Genomic DNA, 23,609 nt, shown 5'->3' with positions numbered 1-23,609 from the left:
ATCTTAACTCTGTGATAACTTTTGCTATTAGAGATCTACTGGTGCACAAAATTGTGATCATCAATAATGGTGCCAAAGACTTGGAGCTCTCAAACGTGAATCACACTTTGTCACCATTCCGCACAACTAACCAGCAAGTGCACTGGGTCGTCCAAGTAATAAACCTTACGTGAGTAAGGGTCGATCCCACGGAGATTGTCGGCTTGAAGCAAGCTATGGTCATCTTGTAAATCTCAGTCAGGCAGATTCAAATGGTGATGGAGGATTGATAATTAAAAGATGAATAAAACATAAAATAAAGATAGAGATACTTATGTAATTCATTGGTGGATTTCAGATAAGCGTATGAAGATGCTTTGTTCCCCTTGAACCTTTGCTTTCCTATTGCCTTCTTCCAATCATTCATACTCCTTTCCATGGTAAGCTTTATGTTGGGCATCACCGTTGTCAATGGCTACATCCCGTCCTCTCCGTGAAAATGGTCCTGATGCTCTGTCACAACATCGGCTAATCAGTTGTCGGTTCTCGATCATGTCGGAATAGGATCCATTGATCCTTTTGCGTCTGTGACACGCCCCACAATCGCGAGTTTGAAGTTCGTCACAGTCATCCCTTCCCAGATCCTACTCGGAATACCACAGACAAGGTTTAGACTTTCCAGATCTCAGGAATGGCTACCATTAATTCTAGCCTACACCACGAAGGTTCCAATCTTAGATTAGAAACCCAAGAGATACACACTCAATCGAAGGTAGAACGGAGGTGGTTGTCAGGCACACGTTCATAGGTGAGAATGATGATGAGTGTCACAGATCATCAGATTCATCAAGTTGAAGAACAAGTGATATCTTAGAGAAGAAGTAGGCGTGAATTGAATAAAAAACAGTAGTAATTGCATTAATTCATGAGGAACAGCAGAGCTCCACACCTTAATCTATGGTGTGTAGAAACTCCACCGTTGAAAATACATAAGAACAAGGTTTAGGCATGGCCGTGAGGCCAGCCCCCAAATGTGAAAAGATCTATGAAAGTATATGAAAAGTGTGTAAAAGAGATGAAAATACAATAGCAAAAGGTCCTATTTATAGAAAACTAGTAGCCTAGGGTTACAGAAATAGGTAATTAATGCAAAAATCTTCTTCCGGGCCCACTTGGTGTGTGCTTGGGCTGAGCATTGAAGCATTTTTGTGTAGAGACTTTTCTTGGAGTTAAACGCCAGCTTTTGTGCCAGTTTGGGCGTTTAACTCCAGCTTTTGTGCCAGTTTCGGAGTTAAACGCCAGAATTCTTGAGCTGACTTGGAACGCCTATTTGGGCCATCAAATCTCGAGCAAAGTATGGACTATTATATATTTCTGGAAAGCCCAGGATGTCTACTTTCCAACGCAATTGAGAGCGTGCCAATTGGGCTTTTGTAGCTGCAGAAAATCCACTTTGAGTGCAGGGAGGTCAGAATCCAACAGCATCTGCAGTCCTTTTTCAGCCTCTCAATCAGATTTTTGCTCAAGTCCCTCAATTTCAGCCAGAAAATACCTGAAATCACAGAAAAACACACAAACTCATAGTAATGTCCAAAAGAGTGATTTTTATTTAAGAACTAATAAAAACATAATAAAAACTAATTAAAATATACTAAAAACATACTAAAAACAATGCCAAAAAGCGTATAAATTATCCGCTCATCATCTACCTTAGGAGTCACTTGAATAGTAGTAATTAATATCTTTATTTTTATTTTTAGCTTTTATTTTATTATCTTCAAGTAAGCTATAATTTATTTTTCTCATCATCATTAAACATGAATAAAATAGCAGATTTTTAGAAGGGTAAAGTATACTTTTTTTCCCTGAAGTTTGGCAAAAGTTTCAAAAATACGCCTAAGTTTTATTTTATTTCAATTTTGTCCCAAAAGTTTTTTATTTGCATCAAATATGCCCCTGACGGCTAACTTTTTAAAAAATTTAAGACCAATTCAACAACAATTTCATAAGAACAACTCTCAATACAAGCAAATAAAGCATAATTTCCATGTATTATTGTTAAATTAGTCGTAAATTTTTTGAAAATTTAGTTGTCGAGGGTATATTTGATGCAAATCGAAAACTTTTAGGATAAAATTGAAACAAAATAAAACTAAGGAGGCTGTTTTATTTTCGAGTTCTTAATAAGAAAAATTCGTATTATTTATATGTGGTGGCAATACTTTTTGTCTTCTGAATGAATGCTTGAACAGTGCATATGCCTTTTGAATTTGTTATTTTTGAATGTTAAAATTGTTGGCTCTTGAAAGAATAATGAAAAAGGAAAAATATTATTGATAATCTAAAAAATCATAAAATTAATTCTTGAAGCAAGAAAAAGCAGTGAAGAACAAGGCTTGCGAAAAAAAAAGAAAGAGAGAGAGAAAGCAAGTAGAAAAAGTCAAAAGCTCTTTAAACCAAAAGGCAAGAGCAAAAAGCCAATAACCCTTTAAACCAAAAGGCAAGGGTAAAAGGATCCAAGGCTTTGAGCATTAATGGATAGGAGGGCCTAAAAAGAATAAAATACTGGCCTAAGCGGCTAAACCAAGCTGTCCCTAACCATGTGCTTGTGGCGTGAAGGTGTCAAGTGAAAAACTTGAGACTGAGCGGTTAAAGTCGTGTTCTAAAGCAAAAAGAATGTGCTTAAGAACTCTGGACACCTCTAACTGGGGACTTTAGCAAAGCTAAGTCACAATCTGAAAAGGTTCACCCAATTATGTGTCTGTGGCATTTATGTATCCGGTGGTAATACTGGAAAACAAAGTGCTTAGGGCCACGGCCAAGACTCATAAAGTAGCTGTGTTCAAGAATCAACATACTAAACTAGGAGAGTCAATAACACTATCTGAATTCTGAGTTCCTATAGATGCCAATCATTCTGAACTTTAAAGGATAAATTGAGGTGCCGAAACTGTTCAGAAGCAAAAAGCTACTAGTCCCGCTCATCTAATGAGAATTTGAGCTTCATGTAAAACTCTGAGATGTTATTGCCTCTTGATTTTCTTTCTATCCTGTTTTATTTGTCTAGTTGCTTGAGGACAAGCAACAGTTTAAGTTTGGTGTTGTGATGAGCGGATATTTTATACGCTTTTTGGGGGTATTTTCATATAGTTTTTAGTAGGATTTAGCTACTTTTTAGTATATTTTTATTAGTTTTTATGCAAAAATCACATTTCTGGACTTTACTATGAGTTTGTGCGCTTTTCTGTGATTTCAGGTATTTTCTGGCTGAAATTGAGGGACCTGAGCAAAAATCTGATTCAGAGGCTGAAAAAGGACTGCAGATGCTGTTGGATTCTGACCTCCTTACACTCGAAATGGAATTTTTGGAGCTACAGAAACCCAATTGGCACGCTTTCAATTGCGTTGGAAAGTAGATATCCAGGGCTTTCCAGCAATATATAATAGTTCATACTTTGTCTGAGTTTTGACGACACAAAATGGCGTTTAAACGCCTACTTCTTGCCCTATTCTGAAGTTAAACGCCAGAAACAGGTTACAAACCAGAGTTAAACGCCACAAATAGGCTGCGACCTGGCGTTTAACTCCAAGAGAAGCCTCTATACGTGTAAAGCTCAATGGTCAGTCCAAGCACACACCAAGTGGGCCCCAAAAGTGGATTTCTGCACTATCTGAACTTAGTTACTTATTTTCTGTAACCCTAGGTCACTAGTTTAGTATAAAAATTACTTTTAGAGACTTACTATGTACCTCATGACATTTTTACACTTCACATTGTATTTCTGACGGCATGAGTCTCTAAACCCCATGGTTGGGGGTGAGGAGCTCTGCTGTGTTTCGATGAATTAATGCAATTACTACTGTTTTTCATTCAATCACGCTTGTTTCTATTCTAAGATATTCACTCACACTTCACCTTGATGAATGTGATGATCCGTGATACTCATCATTATTCTCACCTTATGGGCTTCTTTCCCTTGGCGATGTTTGCCCTAGAGGTGCCTGCTTCTGGTGGCGCCATTGATGGTCTTCGCGAAGTGGTCTTGGTTTGTGCCATGGGTTTTGGAACTGGAGAGGAGTGTGGGGAGGAATGGGAGTGTATATGAATGCGGTTATGGGCTTACTCTTTTGGTGGAGGATTTTGTGGAGCACGATGGGACCTTGTGTCTTTTCATGTTGCAACCTTTTTTCACATCTTTATGAAAATCAATGAATGCAGTTATTGGAGAGGTGGAGAAAATGAAAGGTTTTCAATAAGTAACTACTATAAATGGTTTGAACATTTTTAAAAACACAAACAGTTATTTAAATAAAAAGAAAAGGCGTTTCAAAGAAGTTGATTTTGAAAGAAACTGCAAGCAAGCAATTTTGAAAAGACAAGTCAAGAATAAAATTTGAAAAACAGAATTTGATTTGACTTGATAAGAAACCCTAAAACAAATACTTTATGAATTTATGATCAAAACAAACAATGAGGTCTACATCATAAAAATAGAACTCCTTCCTTTTGGGTCCAATGGTGGTTTTAGGAAAACACAAAGCACCACCAAAGATTCAGTTTTGACCCAAATTCATTCCTTTTTACCAAGACTTAGTCTGATATCCAAGGAACTTAGAGGGAGTCATCATCTATCCAGTTTTATCTTCTGTCAACCTGGAGACAAAAACACACAAAGAGATGCAACACCAACTTAATTCAGAAATTCAGACTCAACAATACCCAATGCTTTTCTCAACTTGCAAAATTTGCCTTCAGACAGAGGTTTAGAGACTATCAGTAAATTAATTCTTAGATTTTACAAATTGTACGTCAATTGTACCCTTTTACACATGTTCTCTAATGGAGTGAAATCTCAGTTCAATGTGCTTTGTTCTAGAGTGCAAAACTGGATTTTTAGAAATATTTATTGCACTCATATTATCACAAAATAAAGGGATACTATGGAGTTGCAGTTTATAATCTGCAAATTATGTCTTAAGCTATAACAACTGTGAACAACAAGAAGAAGCAGCTATGTATTCAGCCTCAGCTGTGGATAATGCAACTGTAGCCTGTTTCTTACTTGACCATACGTTTAGGGACTGTCAAAGAAAATGAAAAATCCTAGATGTGCTTCTTCTATTAACTTGGTCACTGATAAAATCTGTATCTCAATATCGCACTACCAAAACTCATCAAACTTAGGATACCAAAGACCAAAATCAACAGTGCTATTAATGTATCTAGTTAATCTTTTTACGACTGAAAGATAATTCTTTAGGTTGTGATTGGAGTATAGAACAAACTCCAACACTTTAAACAATATCCGGTCTAGAGGATGTTAGATACATAAGAAATCCGATCATTCCTCTATACCTTGTATAACACCCTAATTACCCTAAGCCTTACCACGCATCGTAAAGCAAAGGATAATCAAAGGTTACGACAGTTCTAAGCTCCTACATATAATATATAGAAAGAGATAATATAATCTAAAAGCCCAATGAAGGATATAGCTCAAAACAGGATTTGAAAAGCGCAAAACATACTAACGGAGCTACTAACTTAAAGCACAAGATATAGATATAATATAACAAAAGATAAGAGTATAACATCATAAGAATCTAGCCACGGCTCGTGGAGTTTAAGCCGGCTAGCCATATATACAGACAAATCAGAATCTGAAGTTTAAAATAGCTTATACAAGTTTTTCTCTCTCAATACAAGCCTTTAGGAAAAAGCAAGATACAAAAGTGAGAGATATGTAAACAAAATAATCAAAAAGACCCCAAAAAGTATCATGATCCTCCGCTTCTATCACCATCCAAACAATTCACCGAGGTGGGTTACGACCTGCATCTGAAAAACAACAACAGAATATGGTATGAGAACCGGAGGTTCTTAGTATGGTAACAGTGCCTAGTGATGTAAGATATAAGACCCCGGGACGCCAGAGGCAATCCTAGAACTTCATATCCATCACAAGATTCATCTTAAGGCATAGCTAAAACAGCAAAGCATAAATTAAACCCATAACATAACTTAAAACCTTAACAATATAATAAGGGTAATCTAACTTAAGGGATTTTCTAGTTTAACAGTTCTCCGTTGTCCCACAGCCTTCACCAACCTATCCTCCATGCGAACCCATCGCCACCACCTTTCGAGCCTCCTCAATCCTAGTAGAAAGCACAATTATATACAATGCAAGTAAAACACAAGTAAAGGCATATATAGCAAATAATTCAAGTAGGCAATTAGACATGTTATACAAATAGGAAAGCAATTACAAGTCGGCAAAGCAAACAAACAGATAGAAGATGCATATGATGAATACCTGTCCTATTGGCTGTGATATCACATTGTCGATTCAACTGCCAACCCGACACATCTCCATGGAGATGTCGCCCTTTGGAATCGTAATTGGGAAACCCCGAGATATGGTGCTCGGAACACCGTCCAGGGTTTTATGCCTGCACACTCTATTGATCTGAAGGGATGCGAGCGGGATACTCTTACCACAGACCTCACATCTCAACGTAAGTGGGATTAACCACCGTCCTTACGCCGCCACCGCTACCTCGACAGACGGGATTAACCACCGTCCCTACCGGGCACATAGCATCTCATCAATCTCAGTATAAAATGATACATCAGTGGTTTTCAGAAAATATTTTCAATACATCAATGATTCATCATTGCACATTCGAGTCCTTGAGTCATCTCAACCACTGTCAAATCAACATTTCCATTTCTGAAATCATCAGTTCATCAGTTCTCAATTCACACTCTGCCAAACCCATCCTCAGTACACCAGAAACCTAAGCCTCCGTTCTCTAATTTTTCAAAACAATATCAAACTAAATCTCTTAAGTTCTTTCCCATGTTTTTATGCCCAAAATTAAGAGTCTTAAAATGGTGTCACAGAAGCTTACAATCTTGTTGGGAAGGTAAAATAGTTGAAAACAAAGTTTAAGTTTGAGAAACAAGGCGTGTGCATATGCACATGGGTGTGCGTGCGCACGCCCAGGGAGAGTTTCAAAACGTGTGCGTACGCATAGGGGTGTGCATACAAACAAGTGCAATTTTCACAATTCTATTCGCTCGCACAAGCTGTGCTAGCGCTGCCAATAGACTGCCTTTCCCAACGTGTGCGGGCGCATAGGTTGTAAATCTTCCTTGGTTGTGTGCACGCACAGGTTGTGCTAGCGCTGCCAACAGTAAGCCTTCCCTCGTGTGTGTGTACGCACAAGGCTGTTCGTGCGCACAGGTTTAAAAATGCACGAGGTGTGCGTACGGACAAGGCTGTGCGTGCGCACATACCAGAAATCACAAAATTCTGTAACTTTGTAGAATTTCAGATTTTGACGCCAAACTTTGAATGATCATAACTTCCTCTACAAAAATCCAAATTTTACAAAATTTATATCAATTTAAAGAGTTTTCAATGGAATTTAATTCTAAACAACTTTCAACAACTTTTGAAAACTGAAGCACAAGTTATAACCCTTCAAAGTTCACTAAAAACCAGTTTTTACTAAACTGCACAAATTTCTCAATTCCTTGCAACACACAACCAAAACCAATTCAAACCATTCCAAACTAAATTTCCCATCATAACTCACCCTTTGTATCATATTCCACCATTCCTACCAACTTTTTCTCAAACACATTACCATATCATCAATCTCAACATCACACATATCATACTAAACTAATTCTCAATCCACACAATCATTCATCACCATCATATCATTATCAATCATCATGACTGAAATCATTCAATCTCAACCTTTCTCCTCAACATCATTTTATCAACATTAACATCACATCTCATCAAAATAATCAAAAGCTCATCAATTCATCATGCATCATTCATCGTACCTTAACCAACCAAACAATCAATACAATCCAATCCTATCCTATGGGTCACTAGCCTAAGTGTCCATGAATATTATATATTACATAGAGGAAACCGAAACCATACCTTGGCCGATTTCCAATATGCATTAAAAACCCCATATGAGCACAAGTTGAGCTTTCAACCACAATCCAAGCTACCAAACAGCTCCAACAAGCACCAACAAGCTCCAATAATTGCCAATAATGACAACCTCAAGCTATAATACACATAAATCATAACTAATCAATCTAGAGCTCAATTTAATCATAATCTCACAAGGGTTCAAGAGCAACTCACCTTATCCAACAGTTTTGGATGCCAAATCTAATGGTAATCAAAGGCTAGAGTGTACCTAAACACCCAAAATCACAAAATTTCCCTTAATCAAAAGCCCTAAATTTTCGAATTTTTGAAGAGAATAACTGAGAGGATTCTGTGATTTCCTTACCAGTTTCTTGGGTGGATTTTGTAGAGCTCTTTTTAAGGAACGCGTGACCGCAAACGGCGCGGCGATCGGAGCTCCGTAGCTCAAGATATGAGCTTGAGAAGATGAGGGTGAATAGTGTTCATGGGGGGTTTCTTCTTCTTCTCTTCTGAGCTATGTGGGTGTGTTTATGAGAGTGTTATGCTGAAATGAGTTCATTAATGGACCTATTTATATGTTAGGCTTAGGCCCAACCTGGGCCCGGTTCAACCTGTTAGCATTTTTAGCCAATTTCAAACCTTTAAAATTGATGCCCGATTTCCCATTTCTAATATTTTTAAAGGTTTTTGACTGTTTTCACTTTTTCTCACACAGTACCGGGCAGACTTTAACCGGTTCACGGTTTTTCTCGGTTTTTTGTAAAAAATACATTTTCTGACTCAGAAAAATCTACTAAGTCTAAAAATCATATTTAAATCCTCAAATTCTCACTCTAAATTTTCGAAATCTAATTTGGGAAATATTAATTAACTAATTAGGTGGTTAATTAGTTGCGGTTCTTACACCTTATTTCATCCACATCTTTTCCTTTTTCATCATTCTCAAGTTTAGAGTTTGATGCATTAGTGTACTCATTTGTTTGCAATTTTCTAAAACAAATTTTTTTACTGATTCTTTGGCATATTTACCTTTAGTGCACAAATTTTACCAGGAGTTTGTTTGATTTGAAGTCCTAGGAAGAATGTGAGTTCTCCTATCATACTCATATCAAACTCACTAGAAATTAAGTTTCAAAAATCAACAGACAAGGCTTCGTTAGGTGATCCAAACACAATGTAACCCACATAAACTTGAACAAGAATGAAATTATCAGTAGATTCTTTAATAAAAGGAGTTCTATCCATGGTACTTTATTGAAAACCATTTTTCAATAAGAAAGAGCTAAGTCTTTCATACTAAGCTTTAGGAGCTTGTCTCAAACCATAAAGAGCTTTAGAGAGTTTATAAACATGGTTTGGAAAATCTTTGTTTTCAAAACTGGGAGGTTGAGCCACGTATACTTCTCTATCAATAATAACATTAAAAAAGGTATATTTGACATCTATTTGAAAAAGTTTAAACCCTTTGTGTGCAGCATAAGCAAGTAATAATCTTATTGCTCCCATCTTTGCAACCGGAGCAAAGGACTCATCGAATTCAATGCCTTCTTCTTAATCCTACGTTTGAGCCACTAGTCTTGCCTTGTTTCTTGTAATGCTACCATCCTCACCCAATTTGTTTCAAAAAAAGACCCATTTGGTACCAGTCACCTTCTTCCCATTTGAATTTGGTACCAATGTCCAAACCTCATTTTTTCTCAAATTGGATTAGCTCCTCTTCCATCTCCTTAAACCATAAAGGATCATTAAGAGCTTCCTTCACATTTTGAGGTTCTATTTGAGAGATGAGAGAAAGATCATTATGTTCTATTTTTCTTCTAGGTGATGCTCTTATGGTAACTCCTTGAGATGGATCTCCAATTATGAACTCTTGTGGATAGTTCTTCAAGAACTTTCATTCTCTGGGTTTGGGTGTGGTAAGAGTAGATCTGGTCTAATCTAGTTTAGCACTGTTGCAAGTTCCAGAAATTTCTGCTGCGATAGGAGAAAAAATAGAATTGTCTCCTGCAATTTGATCTGCAAAATTAGAGACAGTATTTTCCAGCAAGTGATCTAATTTGGCTTCACCTTGGGTTTCTTTTGAGCTTTGTTTAGTTACAATTCTTGCATCATTTTTTTAGCAATACTTGAAATAGAGTTAGATTCACAAAAGGCAACATGCATTGTCTCTTCAATAGTCCTATGTTCACTTAGGTACACCCTATAAGCTTTGCTCGTAGTTGAGTATCCTACAAAAATACCTTCATAAGACTTTTGAAATATTTAAAACAAAATATTTACATCCAAAGATATGAAAATACTTAAGATTAGGAAGAATTCTTTTCCATAGTTCATATGGAGTTTTCTTAAAAAACTTTCGAATGATTGTTCGATTTAAAATATAGCAAGCTGTCTTGACAGCTTCAGCCCATAAGAATTTAGGTACATCATTTTCACAAATCATAGTTCGAGCCATTTCTTGCAAGCTTCTATTTCTCCTTTTAATAACCCCATTTTGTTGAGGTGTTCTAGGACAAGAAAAGTTTGAGATATACCAAACTAATCACAAAAGGATTCAAAATCTTGGTTTTCAATTTTCTTTCCCTGATCACTTCTAATAGAAGCAATTTTCAAATATTTCTCATTTTGAATCTTTTTGCACAAAGTAATGAAAGCTGAAAACGCATTATTTTTATGAGCTAAGAAAAGAACTCATCCGAATCTTATGTAGTCATCAACCACTACCAAGTCATAGTGTTTACCACCTAGGCTTTGAGTCCTAGTAGGACCAAAAAGATCAATATGTAGTAATTCTAATAGTCTTTTGGTTGAGATGTCATCCTTGAATTTAAAAGAGCTTTTAGTTTATTTTCCCATTTGACAAGCATCACAAGTAATGTCTTTATCAAATTGGATCTTAGAAAGACCTCTAACCAAATCCTTTTTCATAAGTTTAGAAATTTGAAACATACTAGCATGTCCCAATTTCTTATGCTACAACTATTTATCAGATTTCATAGAAGAAAAACAAGCTACATTTTGTTCCTTAAGTTCCTCCAAGGTGAGACCATACACATTATTACATATTTTAGCAATGACAAAGTTTCACCCGACCATTCACACACAACTAAGCATTCCAGCTTTCAAAAGTAACCCAATATCCTAAATCACATAGTTGACTAATGCATATAAGATTATGTTTCAGTCCGTCAACTAAGAATACATTATCAATGAAGGTAGAGAAACTCTTACCAACCTTATCTACGGCCACTATCTTTCCTTTTCCATCATCACCGAATGTCACAAAGCCTCCATCGTACTTGTTGAGCTTGATGAAGAATGTAGACTTTCTGGTTATGTGCCTTGAGCATCCACTATCCAAGGCAAATCTGCATAACATGTTTAAGTGATCTTAGGTATCTAAATCATTTTGGATCCTTTGATGTTAAACCTTTTTGGTTGCCCAAGAGCATTATATTTGCTAATCACTTTATAAACTTTATTTTCAATGTTTTTTTCAATGATGAAGCACTGAATTAATGAATGGCCAGATTTATTATATGTATGACAAAAATTTATGTTTTGCAAATTTCTCAAAGTGATTTGAGGATTGAAATCATGTGTTTTTGGACGTTGAGGCTTCATTTTCAAAACATGGTTGTTCAAAAACAATTTTAGATTTGCCATGATATCCCAAGCCAGCCTTTTCAGAAAGAGGTCTTTGACTAGCTAATAATTTGTCTAAGTTTTTCGAACTTTAGGAAAATTTAGGTATGTCTTGATTTAAACCCATAATCACTTTGTGTAATCATTTATTTTCTGCAATGCTATCCAAAAAGGTAGTGATAGAATACTTTCTTTTAAGACTTATAATTTCAATTTTAAGTTGTTTATTTTCTTCCATGAGATTAACAAAGTTTTCGGCTTCTATTATTTTTTCTATAAGGTAAGCATTTTCAGCATTCAAAATATTATTTTTAGATTCAAGTTCATAGTATTGATTCAAAAATTTTCTAATTTTCTCAGTTAGTCATTTGATGGAGTTCATCATTAGTGGGTTTAAAGTAGGTTACCTCATCATCTTGATTGTGATCGGCCATTAGACAAGCTTGAGAGTTGAGGTCAAATTCTTCATCTTCTTCAGAGTCATTCTCCAGATATTCTCATGAAGCCATAAGCACATTTTTCTTGTCCTTCCTTATTTTGTCTTCCCTTTTAAGCTTGGGACAATCATACTTGAAGTGTCCAGCCTCTTTGCAATGATGACAGATGACTTTGCTGAAGTCTTTCTTTGGTTCCTTTGAACTGCCTCCTCTACTTTTTCCTTTTTGCCTCATAAGCCTCCTTAGCTTCTTAGTGGAAAAAAAATTGTCATTAGATAAACTGTTATTGGAATCATTTTCAAATGACTTAACATATATTTTAGTGCGACTCCCTTTTTTGTGTCATTTTTCACGTGTGTGGTTTCATAAGCAAATAACTTTCTTCTCAGCTCATCATAGGTCATTGTGCTTAGGTTACTATTTTCAGAGATGATTGTGACTTTGGTTTCCCAATCTTTTGTTATACTTTTCAAAATTTTTCTCATGAGCACTGGATTGAGTAGTTCCCATAGCATCCAAGCTATTGACGATGATTGAGAATCTCTCAAACATTTCATCTATGGTTTCTCCTTCTTTCATAACAAATATTTCGTATTCTTTACTCAGCATGTCAATCCTTGTCTCCTTTACTTGTTTAGTGCCTTCATGGATAACTTGGAGTTTATTCCAGATTTTCTTTGTTGTTTTGCATCTAGACACTTTTTGGTATTTCTTAAAGCTGATGGCGTAGTTTAGCATGTTTACAGCTTTAGCGTTTAATTCCACCTTTTACTTGTCTTTGTCATTCTATTTTGCCTCTTCTTTAGGTTTTAAAACTCCTTCAGCACTTGTTTTGGTTGAAATTTGTGGTTCGTTCATGATGATCTTCTAGATGTTGTAATCTACAAACTACACAAAAATCTTCATTCTTTCTTTCCAGTAGTTGTAGTTCATGCTGTTGAAGAAGAGAGGTCTATTGTTTGACTGACCTTTAGCGAGAGTATATACAATGACATTTGAGCCCATACTGTTAGCCATTCAGATCTTTTCTCCAAGCTGTGAAGCTTGATCCCGTGAGACCAAACTCTAAAACCAATTGATGGTTATCAGTGGCTTAGAGAAGGGGGGATTGAATCTAGGCCATTTTTTCTTTGCTTGCGTTTACTTCAAACTTGATGGAACTTATAGAATCTGTTAGGTTTTCTTGTATTGAAAACATAGGAGACACTTTTATTTTATCTCTTGTCGATAGAGGAGCCAAAACATATTTGTATGGAAGCAGAGTTGTTGTGACGTCTTGCTGGATAGAATAAACATAAGACAATTTTATTTTATCTCATAGAGAATAAAACCAGAATCAGAACAAAGAAGGAAGAGTGACACAGCCATATATCCTGGTTCAGCCACTATGTGCATTGTGACCTACATCCAGTCTGTAGATTACAAACACCAATTTCCTTAGGATTCAACCCAATCCTATTTGGGACAAACCCAGCTTCTACCTAAGCTAGGTTTGACTAGGTTCACTCTATAGATTTTCAACCGCTAAGTGCTCACCCAACTTAGCATGGAAATCCCTCCAGGATCATGGAAACAAAATAGAAAAACGTACAAAGGATTTCTGAAATAATCATTTGGCTTTTCTCCAAATCTAACTCTCTTTGCCTTTTCTCTCAATAGCTCTTTCTTAATTCCTCACATAAATTCCTTTTTTTTATTGAAAAAAAGAAAGATAAATTGAGAAAGCAGAATAGTCAATAGAGAACCATGAAGGAGAAGAAGTTCTAGCTTTGTAAGCTATGAAAACCTAAACTTTGTGCTCTCACTCCTTGAATCATCCTCTGGCCGTTTACCCCTTTAATAGAGTAGTAAAGGTTCCTAAGCTTGATAATTGACTTCAGCATTTGACTTCTTCTTCTCCAATATCAATAAAAGCAGCATCACAGAAGAGAGATAGATTAGCAGCAGTGATTGAACCTTACATGCATCCATACCTTCCATCTTCTCTTTCATCATTTTTAAAATTTCTTCAAGGATCTGAGTCGTATATCAAAACTTTGGTTCCAAGTTTGATTCTGGACTCTTGATTCACAGCAGAGCTTCATAGCCTCCACTTTCTTCATTTTTCCAGTTTGGTGCATGTAGAAAGGATATTTCTTCAACAATCTTCAATGAAGCATAAGGAAGGAAAGATTTCTCTTATGTATCCTTCAGATGTTATCTTTGCTTGAAGCCCTAGCTAATTGACTTTCTTGTTCTTGCTTCATTTTGGTAACCCACTTTTCAACTTTGATTTGAACCCTAATCAGAGTTCCTTTTGTCTTGCTTTGCTTCCGTACTTCTTCACGTGGATGAGAGAAAGAAGATAAGAGAGAGAAGAGAGAATTTGGTTTAATGGCTTAGATTTGGTTCAGATGGAAATGGAATTTCATTCCTTTAGTTAGCATCCATGAGAATGAATGGGCTTAGATCACCAGTTGGACCTTTGCTTGTTATTCTAAAATGTTAGATTTGGCCTTATACCTTCTTTTGATCCATATATAATTTCAGCACACTAACCATACTAACTTGTCACCTCTTTGGGATTTGTTAGCTTGCTTATTGGGCCAGTTTTGATTACTTTAATTTCCTACACAATGAAAAAACTAATCACACACATAATTAGACTTTTAACCCTAATAATAATGTTTTTTCATCATCAATTAATTATTATTAGTTCTTCAAACTCAACACAGTAGTAAAATGACAATCAGTGGGATCACCAGCTCAATCAGCATCTGAGTACGCCTGAAGGGATAAAAATGAATGGGTAGAAAATGAAGGCCATGAAACAGAGTGCCTTTGATGAAGCAAAGAATGCGAAGAATTGTCGCATAGTGAGTAGTATGAGAAGCTGACAAGAACTGGCTAAGAACATGAACTAGATAGATGATGTCTGGTCGTGTGACAGTCAAATAAATGAGACCTCCAACTAATTGTTGATAAAGAATATGATTATCTAAAATAGTGCCATCCATAGAGGTAAATCGAACATTAGGCTCATGGGGAGAAGACTCAGTGCGACTATTAGACTGAGCAAGAAGATCCGAAGCATACTTAGCTTGAGAAAGATAGATACTGCATCTGTGGATTTGACTTTTAGACCAAAAAAATAACTGAAAAAACCAAGATCTTTCCTTTCAAAAGTATGGTGAGAGGATGCTTTGAGATCAGAGATACCATCAACATCATCTCCAGTAATGATAATTGTTCCGAGGGTTACCTGAAACTGTAGGTCGATCTCGGATGAGATCTGCCGTGGTGGTCGGTGCTGCTGTGTCCGACCTGTTTAGAGCTGGTGGCCGGAGCTGTCGTGTCCAACTTGTTGGATTTGGTGGCCGGAGCTGTCGTGTCCGACCTGGTGGAACTGGTGGAGCTGGAGATGCTACTGATCCTTCGTCTCCGAAGGGTGGTGGTACCTGCAAGAGACTCCGATGCTTAAGTTAGCATGGGCTTTAAGCAGGTTTTTAGTAGAATCAGAGTATGAGTTATACCTGGGTGCTCCAGTGTATTTATAATGGTATGGAATGACCTTTCTGGAGATAAGATAGTTATCTTATCTTATCTTTGAGTAAAGTCATCTTATCTTTAAGGGGGAACCGCCTTTATCCTTTTAGGCTTTGGCTGCCTTTAGATTGGGCTATGTCCCTTCGTTTGGGCCTGCTTGGGCCTCTTATGGCAATTTGGCCGAGCTCTTTGTGAAGAGGTCGGTAATGGGCCAACCTTCTAAGAGGTCGGCCAACCCGGTCCTTTATAGCTTGAACCGATGTATGAACAGTGCCCCTGCTTAAGCTTCGATCTTCCTTGTGAGGTCGTGCTTCTTAACTTCGATCCCTTTGAGGGAGTTGTGCTCAAGCATCTTTCTGGCTTGTTTCTTCATTGCTTTGCAATCCTTCCATATTTTCTAGTTGTTTGGTACTTCCCAGTCCGACCTCTTTTGAGTGGTAGTGTGGGTTTTCTACCCTTGCCTTCTGGATCACGCCTTACTTTAAGTTTGTGTTGACAACCCTCTGCTTTGGCAAAGTTATCCTCGCGGCTTGATATTCGGGATTTTAGTGACTTGTCCGATGACTTTTTAGTGTTCTTTATATAGAACCTTTTTTAGTCTCGGATGACGTTCGTAGCCCTGTTTGAGATTGTGCCTTCTTTGAGCGGAGTTGTATCCCTTTTAGCTAAGCACATTTGAGCCTTAAGTTGTTTCCCAACTTTTTGGCTTGTTCTTTTTTGAGATCGTACTTGCGCCTCTTCTTAGCTGACGTCGACCTGTACGACTTTGCTCCCCGGGCTTTTTAGTCATATTCCAACAACTTTTTAGGTAGTTTTCCGATGAGAAACCTTTTTATAGTTTATTTGGAGGACTTTTTAGCGCCATTTTGATTTGTGCTTTTGCCTTTTAAGTAGTGTCTCTTTTTTTAAGACTTCGTACCTTTCAGCAAAGCATTCCTGGCCTTCTTCTGGCTATTGCGAGATGTCTTTGTCCCTTTTGTGGATCTTTGTAGAGTGTTGGTACTTTGTTGTCTGACCTCTTTTTTTTTGTCGAGGTGATCCTTTGGGCTAATTTGTCCGACAACTTTTTAGTGTTCTCGTAGAACCCTTTTTAGTTAGTCTGAACAATTTTGATAGCCTTGTCGTGGAGTCGTGGCTTTTTGGGAAGAACTGTGTCCCTTCTAGCGCACACCTTTCGTTGGTCTGACTTCTCTTGTCGATTCGAGCTGTAGCTTTCGTTGGTCCGACTTCTCTTGTCGGTCCAATCTGTAGCTTTCGTTGGTCGACTTCACTTGTCGATTCTTCTTAAGTTATTTTTAGCAATCCATATTTAATTTGGACCTCGCCGGATCTCTTTTTTATAGATTTACTTTTTATAACTCTGTAGCTTTAATCGTCTTGGGCCGACTTCTTCATGTCGGTCGCTTCTAAGTTATTTCTAGTAATCCATTTTTGGGCAGGGCTGGCCAGGCCTCTTGCGATTACTTTTTATAACTTTTTGTCGTTTTGATCAGTCTGGTTCGACTTCTTCATGTCGGTCCATCCCAAGTTATAGCAATCCATTTTTTCTCAGACCTCGTCAGGCCTCTTTCTATGGATTGCTTTTTATAACTTTTTGTTGCTTTGGTCGATTGGTCCGACTTCTTCATGTCGGTCCGTTCTTAAGTTATTAGTAATCCATTTTTTAGTCAGGGCTGGCTAGGCCTCAGCTTATGGATTACTTTTATAACTTTATTGATTTTATCGTGATCGGACGATGAGTTTGATCATCACCTTGCCGACCTGTAACTTTGTCGTGATCGGGCGGTGAATTTGGTTTTCACCTTGCCGACCTTGTCGTGATCGGGCGGTGAATTTGGTTTTCACCTTGCCGACCTGTCGTAATCGGACGTCTTGGTAGGAAACTTTTTAGGGAATCTGCAAACTTTTAAACAATAAAATGAAGATATGAATAAGAGTGTGTATATGTTAGTGCTTACCCTTCTAGGTCGGGCAATTTTTAGATCTCGGCCTGGCGCCCTTCTTAGATTGCAGGCATGCCATGATCTTGGTAGCTCTCGCCCCTCGAGGTCGGACACTTTGTGGTGACCTTTCCCTTGTACCTCTGAACAACTTGGTATGGTCCTTTCCAGTTGGCTGCTAGCTTCCCTTCTCCTGACCGATCTTAGGTCCATTCGATGCTTTAGTGCTTCCTCTCTAATCCAAGCTCTTTCTCAGACTTCTAGAAGTTGGTCGAGCTCTTCCCTTTGAGTTTTGGGAGTTGGTATATTCGTTGTTCTTGATTTGAGCCGTTTTTCATCTTCTTTTCTGCAGGTTAGTCGTTCTTTTCTCTCTCTCTCTTTTTTTTTTACTTTCGACAACTGTGCATGCTTTTGATGTAAAGCTTTGACTTTGTATTTGGGTTTTTTCTTTGAAGAACTTTGGTTCTTTCTGCAAAAAGTTTGTGTCTTTGATCGTTTGTTGTGACTTTTATTTTGTCATTCGCCTTTGAGAAGAATGTGTGCTTTGCTTAGGATTTTGTTGCTGTTCCTGTTTCTTTTCATCGTTGCCTAACTCCTTTTGTATGAAAGTTCTAGCTTTTGTTTTGACCTTTTGTTTGAGAGGTGTTCGGACTGTTTGGGTATAGATTGTCGACTTCTCTTCTCTGTGTTCTTGCCCTGTTGTTGCCTCCAAAGGGTGCCCGTGGACTTTCATGTGAGTCCTGGGATTTCCCTTTTACTGTTGTATCTGACACTCGATGTTTTGCTGTTATTGTCCGAGTTGTTTCCTTATTTTCCCGAGTTGTTTGGTAGTAACCCCATTTTTCCTTTTCTTACTGTAGGACTTTTTGACCTATGTCTTCCCGCAAAAATATTGTTGAGATGTCTACTAAAATCTCGGACGGCATGTTTGACTGGCTGGATTCCATAGTTTTAATGTGTGTTACTGTGGCTGACCCTGAGTACTGTGTGCGACTTAGGAGGTTCCATAGAATATGTAGGGATAGGGATGAGGAGAAGAATTATGAGTTGGTGTCACCGGACTCAAAGGAGAGGGTTTGTTTTCCTTCCTTGATTCCGGGGGAACGACCCTAACCTGATATGGTTAGGACCTTTTCTTCCTTCGAGATTGATGGATTTTGCAGTGTTTCTTGGATGAGGCTTCTATTATTGCCCTCTGGTTTGGTTTTAGCTAGTTTTAAAAGTGTACCAGCTCGGGTATTCTGTTCCCGAGGTATATGTCGGACCTCATATCCCTGAATTGTCCGAGCTGTTGGTGCTGGTTAGTTTTGAAAGTGCATCAGCTCGGGCATTCTATTCCCGAGGTATATGTCGGACCTCATATCCCCCAAATTGTCCGAGCAGTTTTTTGGTTTTGTCCAGGTATTTTTTCATGTTGGGATCCTTAGCTCGGTAGCTCCCTTATATTTGTGAGGTGACTACTTGTGAATTACTGAACACGGTAAGATTTTGAACTCCTACCTCCTTAGCCAGCCTTAAACCAGCCAGTAGTGCCTCGTATTCAGGTTGGTTATTTAGCTCGATTTGGGTTCCCTGATCGCTTCCTATAATTACACCTGCCCCATTCTTGGTTTTGTTTGAAGAGTCATCCATGTAGAGATTCCATTTTATGGGAGTTCCCGGGGTGTCAGTGTACTCTGTAATGAAGTCGGCCAGATACTGTGATTTGATGGCTGTCCGAGCTTCATATTGAAGATTGAATTTGGATAACTCGACTACCCACTGTAGGATTCTTCCAGCTAAGTCTATTTTCTGTAGGATGCCTTTTATGGGCTGGTTGGTCTGAACTCTAATAGTGTGAACTTGAAAGTATAGGCGGAGTCATCGAGTAGGGAGTATGATTGCGTAGGCAAACTTTTCTATGTTTTGATAGTTTAGTTCGGCCCTTTGTAGAGCCTTGATGATGAAGTAGATGGGTTGTTGCCCACTTTCATCTTCTCTGACTAGTGCGGAGGCTATTGCCCGACTTCCCACTGCGAGGTATAATATGAGTTCTTTACTTTCCCGTGGTCGGGTAAGAATGGGTGGTTGCCCCAAGAATTTTTGAAATTTCAGAAGGCTTGTTCGTACTCTGTTGTCCTATTCAAATCTCTCTCCCTTCCTTAATATACCTCTTTGAGGTGTCTTTTGTGAGATGATTTAGAGATCCCTCCTCCTGCGAATCCTCCATTTATCATATGAACCTGTCTCTCAGGGGTGGACATTCAACTCGTCCGACCTCTTCGTCCCTTCTTCTTTTTCTTGGTTCATCCACTTTATTGGCTAAGTACCGATCTAATCGCCTTTCTCTTGCCAATTTTTCTATGAAATTCTTTAGGTCGAAACACTCATTGGTGGGATGTCCGTAGATTCGGTGGTATGCGCAGTATTCTGAATTCCCCCTCTTTTGATTGGGCGAGGTGGTGGAATCTTCTCAGTGTTGCATATTTCTCGGTAAACATCCACAAGAGACACCCGAAGAGGGGTGTAATTGTGGTATTTTCTAGGCTTCTCACCGGGTTTATCTTCTTTTTTCTTGGTCTCTTTATCCTTGTCCCGTTGTGGGTTAGGAAAATCCGGTTTTTTAGCAGTCTGATGAGCGAATAATTTATACGCTTTTTGGCATTGTTTTTAGTATGTTTTTAGTAGAATCTAGTTACTTTTAGGGATGTTTTCATTAGTTTTCATGTTAAATTCACATTTCTGGACTTTACTATGAGTTTGTGTGTTTTTCTGTGATTTCAGGTATTTTCTGGCTGAAATTGAGGGACTTGAGCAAAAATCAGATTCAGAGGTTGAAGAAGGACTGCTGATGCTGTTGGATTCTGACGTCCCTGCACTCAAAGTGGATTTTCTGGAGCTACAGAAATTGAAATGGTGCGCTTCAAATTGCGTTGGAAAGTAGACATCTAGGGCTTTCCAGCATTATATAATAGTCCATACTTTGGCCAAGAATAGATGACGCAAACTGGCGTTCAACCCCACCTCTCTGCCCAATTTTGGCGTCCAGCGCCAGAAAAGGATCCAAAACCAGAGTTGAACGCCCAAACTGGCACAAATACTGGTGTTCAACTCCAAGAAGGACCTCTACACGTACAGCACTCAAGCTCAGCCCAAGAACACACCAAGTGGGCCCCGGAAGTGGATTTATGCATCAATTACTTATTTCTGTAAACCCTAGTTACTAGTTTATTATAAATAGGACCTTTTACTATTGTATTAGACATCTTTGGACGCCTGGTTCTTAGATCAGAGGGGCTGGCCATTCGGCCATGCCTGGACCTTTCACTTATGTAATTTTAACGGTAGAGTTTCTACACTCCATAGATTAAGGTGTGGAGCTCTGCTGTTCCTCAAAGATTAATGCAAAGTACTACTGTTTTCTATTCAATTCATCTTATTTCGCTTCTAAGATATTCATTCGCACTTCAACCAAGAATAGCCATGCCGTGACAGGGTGCGTTGACCATTTTCACTGAGAGGATAAGATGAAACCATTGACAAGGGTGATGCCTCCAGACGATTAGCCGTGCTGTGACAGGGCATTTGGATCATTTTCCCGAGAGAAGACCGAAAGTAGCCATTGACAGTGGTGATGTATCACATATAGCCAGCCATGGAAAGGAGTAAGACTGATTGGATGAAGATAGCAGGAAAGCAGAGGTTCAGAGGAACGAAAGCATCTCTATTTGCTTATCTGAAATTCTCACCACTGATTTACATAAGTATTTCTATCCCTGTTTTATTAATTGTTTTCGAAAACACCATTATCAATTTATATCTGCCTGACTGAGATTTACAAGGTGACCATAGCTTGCTTCATACCAACAATCTCCGTGGGATTCGACCCTTACTCACGTAAGGTATTACTTGGACGGCCCAGTGCACTTGCTGGTTAGTTGTGCGAAATTGTGAACCATGGTATTGGCATCATGTTTTTGGCGCCATTACCAGGGAAAGAAAGAGCGATGAATTTTACATAATCAAAGTGTAATCACAATTTCTGCGCATCAAGTTTTTGGCGCCGTTGCCGGGGATTGTTTGAGTTTGGACAACTGACGGTTCATCTTGTTGCTCAGATTAGGTAATTTTCTTTTTGTTTTGTTTTCAAAAATCTTTCAAAAATATTTTCAAAAAAATCTCTCATCTGTTTTCGAAAAAAAAAAGTTATAAAAATGTTTTCAAAAATTTTATTCAAGATTTTTAAGAATGAATTCTAGTGTTTCATGAAGCATGTAAAGCTTGGCTGGCTGTAAAGCCATGTCTAAATTCTTTTGGACTGAGGCTTCCAAACCATCAGAGGCAAGTTACATATTTGATAAGTAATGAGCAGCAATTTGTTATCAAGAGCAATATACTTTGGTGTTAAATGCTGAAGCTTGGCTGGCCATTGGCCATGTCTAGTGTTTTGGGACTGGAGCTTTCATTGAAAGCTTGGCTGGCTAGTGAGCCATGTCTAATTCCTAGACTGAAGCTTTAGACTAAGAATGCAAGATTCCTGGAATTCATGTTAAAAATTTTGGAATCCTTATTTTTCCTTTTCATATAATTTTCGAAAAAATCCAAAAAAAAAATCCAAAAAAATTTAAAAATCATAAAAATTAAAAATATTTTTTGTGTTTCTTGTTTGAGTCTTGAGTCATATCATAAGTTTGGCGTCAATTGCATGTGCATCTTGCATTTTTCGAAATTCAAGCATTCATAGTGTTCTTCATGATCTTCAAGTTGTTCTTGGTAAGTCTTCTTGTTTGATCTTGATGATTTTTTGTTTTGTGTCTTTTCATGTTTATCATATGCATTCTTGAATTCTTAGTGTCTAAGCATTAAAGAATTCTAAGTTTGGTGTCTTGCATGTTTTCTTTGCATTAAAAGTTTTTCAAAATTGTGTCTATGATGTTCATCATGACATTCAAAGTGTTCTTGGTGTTCATCTTGACATTCATAGCATTCTTGCATGCATCACATGTTTTGATCTAAAATTCTCATGCATTGCATCATTTTTCTTGTTTTTCTCTCTCTTCATTAAAAATTCAAAAATAAAAAAAATATATCTTTCCCTTTTTCTCTCTCATCAAATTCGAAAATTTGAGTTGACTTTTTCAAAATTTTTTAAAATCAAGTTGTTTCTTATGAGTCAAATCAAATTTTCAATTTGAAAATCTTATCTTTTTCAAAATCTTTTTCAAAAATCAAATCCTTTTCAAAATTCTTAGTTATTTTCGAAAATTCCAAAAATATTTTTCAAAAATATTTTTCATATTTTTATACCAAATTTTCGAAAATAACAATAGCAATTAATGTTTTGATTCAAAAATTTCAAGTTTGTTACTTGCTTGTTAAGAAAGATTCAAACTTTGAGTTCTAGAATCATATCTTGTGATTCCTTGTGAATCAAGTCATTAATTGTGATTTTAAAAATCAATTCTTTTTCAAAACTAATTTCAATCATATCTTTTCAAAAATATCTTTTTATCTTAACTTTTTCAAAAATATCTTTTCTAACTTCCTAACTTCTTATCTTTTCAAAATTTGTTTCAACTAACTAACTAACTTTTTGTTTGTTTCTTAACTTTTTCAAAACTACCTAACTAACTCTCTCTCTCTAATTTTCGAAAATATCTTCCCTCTTTTTCAAAAATTTCTTTTTAATTAACTAATTATTCTTATTTTTAATTTTAAAAATTTTTCGAAAAAATACTAACAATTTTCAAAAACCATTTTTCAAAAATCACTAACTCTTTTTCAAAATAATTTTCGAAAATTATCCCTCCCCCATCTTATTCTATTTATTCATTCATATAACTCTTGGGATAAGCTGGTCACGGCTTTCTTAGCCAAGTACTTTCCTTCTCAAAAGCTGAGCAAGCTTAGAGCTGATGTTCAAACCTTCAGACAAAAAGAAGGTGAATCCCTCTATGAAGCTTGGGAAAGATACAAACAGTTGACCAAAAAGTGTCCTTCTGACATGCTTTCAGAATGGACCATGCTGGATATATTCTATGATGGTTTATCTGAGCTATCAAAGATGTCACTGGACACTTCTGCAGGTGGATCCATTCACCTAAAGAAAACGCCTGCAGAAGCTCAAGAACTCATTG

The sequence above is a fragment of the Arachis ipaensis genome, chromosome B08 (assembly GCF_000816755.2).
Source record: "Arachis ipaensis cultivar K30076 chromosome B08, Araip1.1, whole genome shotgun sequence".
Classification (NCBI taxonomy): Eukaryota; Viridiplantae; Streptophyta; class Magnoliopsida; order Fabales; family Fabaceae; genus Arachis; species Arachis ipaensis.
Note: the sequence above shows the minus strand (reverse complement) of the source record.